Raw genomic sequence first — 5,743 nt, forward strand, 5'->3', positions numbered from 1 at the left:
AAAAAGGGGAAGAAGGGTTTGCATCCCCTGGCGTCATTTCCGGGTCCGCTCTAGAAACCTCCGAAGTTTCCGCGTCTCTGTGGTTTATTCCGACTGTTAATGATCCATGTGTCTTTGACTCTCCTCAGCTTCCCTTCTAAACAGGGGGAGAAGAAAGGTCCAGGTTTCCCAGAGAAATTGTGCGGAAAAAGTTTCAAAGTATATATACAAAGGTATACAGAATAGTACAGTGCATGTGGTAGAACAGTGCTAATCATAGAGAAACAGAGTACCAACCTCTGTACTCCCTGTCACATGAGATGTATTTCTGTCCTAAGCCAATTGGATTATTCTTCCTTTTTCCCATTTTTATTTTTTATTTTGCAGCTGAATAATGCATTCTAACTTAACATTCTTTTTTTTTTTTTTTTTTTTTTTGAGACGGAGTCTCACTCTGTCCCCCTTGCTGGAGTGCAGTGGCCGGATCTCAGCTCACTGCAAGCTCCGCCTCCCGGGTTCAGGCCATTCTCCTGCCTCAGCCTCCCGAGTAGCTGGGACTACAGGCGCCCGCCACCTCGCCCGGCTATTTTTTTTTGTATTTTTTAGTAGAGACGGGGTTTCACTGTGTTAGCCAGGATGGTCTCGATCTCCTGACCTCGTGATCCACCCGTCTCGGCCTCCCAAAGTGCTGGGATTACAGGCTTGAGCCACCGCGCCTGGCCTAATTTAACATTCTTAACTACAGCTCCTCACTTATTTCCATGTTGAAGGAATATTAATCCTCCTTTACCATACATGCAGATATGTCAAGCCACATTTCTTCCAGAATGATTAACAGTCTTATCACTTACCAAGTTCTCAAATCTATTCTGCATGATCCCCTCCTCTCTAATAAATCTCCTTCTCTGAGTCCTTTAGCTTCCTGCTCCCGTATGGATTAGTTGCATTCTAGGTTTCTTGAATAGCTGTCATCTTGTGGTTTTTCATTTTTGAGCTCCTAGATTGGATCCATCATTTCCTGAGTTCCATGTCTTTCTCTTTCTTCCTCCCTATTCTCCCTGTAGTATATATATTCAGTTTGCTTCTTAAAATGTAGGTCAGCTTTTTGAGTCGTCATAGGTTTATAAATGTCTTTATTCCAACTTCACATTTGATGTTATGCATAGCTATGGAATTCTGTGTTAAAACATTTTTCCTCCAGATTTTGAGACATTATTTTGTTTTCTCCTAACATTCATTCAAGGTTGCTGATGAGACGTCTGATGCAGAAAGAGTATCTTTCTCTTGTAGACTAATAACTTGCCCACCACCACTACCTCTGAAAGCTGTTATAATCTGATGTAGTTTGCTATCAGTCTTATGCCACCGTGAGCAGGTCTATAAAAGTCTACTCTTGAAGGCTGAGGAAAGTGAGAGGCCAAAGAAAGAGGCTGACAATTCAGTTTGTCAGAAAGAAACATTTAATAACAGAAGCCATGTCTTGAGTGGCAGCTAGACAAGATGATGGATCCCCACATTGTCACGGGCCAAACCCAGGGCTTATGAACCACATGGGGATTTGCCTAAGGGCAGGATTTTTGTTTTGTTTTGTTTTGTTTTGTTTGAGACAGGATCTCCTTCTGTCACCCAGGCTGGAGTGGCCAGATCTTGGCTCACTGCAACCTCTGCCCTCCCAGGTCAAGCGATTGTCATTCCTCAGCCTCTGGAGTAGCTGAGACTACAGGCGCGCCCCACCATGCCAAAACCAATTTTTGTGTTTTGGGTAGAGATGGGGGTTTCACCGTGTTGGCCAGGCAGGTCTCAAACTCCGGACCTCAACTGATCCGCCCACCTCAGCCTCCCAAAGGGTTGAGATTACAGGTGTGACATACCTCGTCCAGCCTAAGGGCAGGATTTACGTATAGTAAGTATGTGATTACAGTAACATCAAGGTTTTCACCTAATTGCAGGATTTATTTTATCTCAAAGTAGAACTCTTAGAGGCATTGCCAGAACTGGGGTTAATCAGAGGTCAACATGGTGGATTAACATCCAAGATGGAGTGGCTTTCAGCCGGGCATGGTTGCGGTTGGCCAAGATCATGACACTGCACTCCAGCCTGGGCAATAGAGCTAGACTGCTAGCTAGCACACACACATATATACATATATATAATATTCATGCATGCACATCTTTTTGTACTACTTAGTATTATATTTGTACTCTGTTACTTAGTATTATATTTTTTCACCAGAGACAGCAGATTGCCATAGTGAAGAGTGAGAGATGAATAAATATTTATTGAAATTATATGTAATGTCCTTTGATCATTGTACAGCTTGGGAGCCCATATTCAAACCTCTTTGATGATCATATGGTCTAGGAAAGAAAGTGCTTTGTTTATGTTACGAGATAAAATTAAGGATAGCATCTACACCATCCTCTTTCCTAGGATGAAAAAGCCTGCATTTTGTACAGTGTACAAGAAGAATCTAGATTCAACTCCTGGCTAGTAGGATCAACTCATTTGAAAATAAGCTCTAATTTTTTTTTTTTTTTTTTTTTCAGACAGAGTCTTGCTCTGTCACCTAGGCTGGAATGCAGTGGCACGATCTTGGCTCACTGGAGCCTCGGCCTCCTGGGTTCAAGCAATTCTCCTGCCTCAACCTCCCAAGTAGCTGGGACTACAGGCACCTGCCGCCACACCGGCTAATTTTTGTGTTTTTAGTAGAGACAGTGTTTCACCATGTTGGCTAGGATGGTCTTGATCTCCTGATCTCGTGATCCGCCCACCTCATCCTCCCAAACAAGCTCTGATTTTAACAGTGTACAAAGTTGAAAAGTGCAATTTAACACATCTAAAATACATTGAGAAAAAGCATAAACGCAAAACAACGAGTAAATAACTAAGCTCTCTTTTGTGTGAAAAAGAGGAACAAATAATCAATATAAATGCAGTATTTAAATAAAGAAACCCAGTACGGATATACGAAAAATTAAGGACAGAATTTACCTATAGAAGGTGGTGGTAAGAATTGAGCTGATGAAGAATAAAAATGGAAGGAAAGGCTGGGCTCCGTGGCTCACGCCTGTAATCCCAGCACTTTGTGAGGCCTAGGCGGGTGGATCTCCTGAGGTTGGGAGTTCGAGACCAGTCTGGCCAACATGGCCAAACCCCGTCTCTACTAAAAATACAAAAATTAGCCAGGCGTGGTGCTGCACGCCTATAATCCCAGCTACTCGGGAGGCTGAGGCAGGAGAATCGCTTGAACCTGGAAGACAGGGATTGCAGTGAGCCGAGATTGGGCCACTGCACTCCAGCCTGGCCTACAGAACAAGACTCTGTTTCCAAAAAAAAAAAAAAAGATAACTTTTTAATATGTCTTTTTAAAGTTTTTTTTTAAATGTTTCTGCTTTGTATAATAATAAGGTGTTTTTATTTTTTACAAAACTCTTAAATTAGAAAAATATTTTTAAAGGTGTGTATCCTGTTCTTGTTGGAATAAGTGTTCAGAGTATATAAAACAAAGATCTTTGTCATTGCTATTATTGAAGTTTTGGAAATTTTTTCTATCTCACTTTATAATCTTGTTTTCTCTTAGACTGAAAAGAAGAAAACGGAATGACCCAGCATGAATGATATAAATGGTAGGTGGTTTTACATGTGTGTGTGTGTTTTTTTTTTTTTTTTTTTTTTAGGTAATCAAATAATTCAGCGTTTTACTCCAAGAAAACTTCCCCCGGCAGAGGAGGACAAGAATCACAAGAGCCTCCAATCGTACCTCTGCCACTGTAAGGTGCCTTGTAAGCCCTTTTGTTTTGTAGGTATGCCTTGGAGGGGAGGGAGAGAAGCTTCCCAGACCAAATTACCTGCTCTTGAGTAAGGGAGGGCGCACCAAATTCACAAACTCGTTTTGCTGGCGCAAAGTTAAGCCTGGAGGAACACACAGTTATACGTTTGTTAGACGTCTGGGATACCAGCGGTAAAACCACAGTGAATAATTGGCCCGTACGGGGATCGAACCCGCGACCTTGGCGTTATTAGCACCACGCTCTAACCAACTGAGCTAACCGGCCAGATGACAGGATACCGTACTTCCACATTATAAATTACTATCAAACGGCATGTTTTATTGAAATTTATCTTCGAATAGATAATTACATTCATTTTGTTTTCCACTTTTCCTTCACCCGGGCTGGGAGTGGCGGAGCTCCACATTGAACACCGAAGAACCCTGTTTCTTACGGGGAAACAGCTTTTCTTATCCTGCTAATTCTGATCCGAGAAGATTCAGGACAAGGTTCCCAATCCGGGCTTCCTTCCTTTTGCCTGGGGTGAATCCGAAGTTGCATCCAAGCTTGATATCTCGGCCAGCGGATCAGGGAACCGTTGGCCCACGGAGCCGTCTCATGGTTGAAAGGACGCGGCTCCCGAGTGAGTGGCGCAGTGTCCTCTCTGTTCTTGGAGACCCTTCAGGACAGGTCGGCTCTTCCCGAAGGTTTAGGGATCCGGGAACTGCACCCTCTCCCCTCCTAGCCTTGGGTGGTTCCTCTGTCACTACGACCCTGAAGTCTCAGCGGCGCTTCCCAGGCCTGTGACGCTGCGCTCAAGAAAGTCACACATTTGCCGTTGCAGTTCCCGTCACAGGACAGCTAGTGGCGCTCGAGAGCGAACTGGGATCCCCTGAGGCAAAAGGTCGGTGGAGACAGCTTCTCTTGAGCATCTGACCTGGCCTCGTCCCTGGCAGAACCAAACCCCCCAAACAATAATAGGGATTACGGAGCGAGGGCGTTTCCGGAGTAAGGGCCGTTATCTGCAGGGGAGAGAAATCCTGCGATCTGAAAAGGGAGAAGGAGGCGAGGCCGGGATTCGACAACTCAGAGGAAGCAGGCGTGAAACATTTGCCCCTGCGAGGTGCCCCGCTTCCAGACGGAGCCTGATCCTCCTGCTGGCAGATGACAACCCAGGGAGGGAGCTAATCATGATTTACTGTCTGTTTTCTTGACAAGATTCTACTTTTACCCTCTTCCTACCATGACTGTTTCTGTTAGTTAAGGGTAATAATATTTTCAAAAGTTAATTGGCCTATGTACATTTTAATGCTCTCCTTATGCCCTCCCCCTCTATTTACACGTATATGCATATACGTATTTATATATATGTAAATTGTAAAGTCTTATCTTGGATATGCACTATTAGTATATAATGCGTTTAATGCTTTATATTCATGTCTTTGCCTTGGAAATGAGAATCATATCCTTTGACTAGCCAAATTTGCCATTTATTTTCTAACTTTACATTTCAACTCTTTGATTAGGAAAAATTAAAATTAGTTTAACATCATCAATAATAAATCACCTTCCTGTCCTTCAGCTCCTTTCACTAACTTTGTACTTTTTTTTTTTTTTTTTTTGACAGGGTGTCGCTCTGTTGCCCAGGCGAGAGTGCAGTGGCGTGATCTTGGCTCACTGCAACCTCCGCCTCCCGGGTCAAGCGATTCTCGTTACTCAGCCTCCCGAGTAGCTAGGATTACAAGTGCACGCCACCACGCCCGGCTGATTTTTGTATTTTTAGTAGAGACGGGGTTTCATATTGGCCAGACTAGTCTTGAACTCTTGTCCTCAAATGACCCGCCCGCCTCGGCCTCTCAAAGTGCCGCGATTACAGGCGTGAGCCACCGTGCCCGGCCTGTACATCATTTTAATCAACTAGCAGGTGTCTTCCTTTGTTTTGTTCTGTAGTGAAATGCTCAAAGTTTGTGGCACAGATTATTATTATCATTAT

General features: G+C 43.7%; 1 non-coding gene across 1 annotated transcript; it reads right to left on the minus strand.

The window, feature by feature from the left end:
* Positions 1-3,961: 3,961 nt before the first annotated feature.
* TRNAI-AAU (transfer RNA isoleucine (anticodon AAU)) lies at positions 3,962-4,035 on the minus strand. Its single transcript has one exon. It is a non-coding gene; the product is annotated as a tRNA-Ile (tRNA).
* Positions 4,036-5,743: the final 1,708 nt, after the last annotated feature.

The sequence above is a fragment of the Macaca mulatta genome, chromosome 4 (assembly GCF_049350105.2).
Source record: "Macaca mulatta isolate MMU2019108-1 chromosome 4, T2T-MMU8v2.0, whole genome shotgun sequence".
Classification (NCBI taxonomy): Eukaryota; Metazoa; Chordata; class Mammalia; order Primates; family Cercopithecidae; genus Macaca; species Macaca mulatta.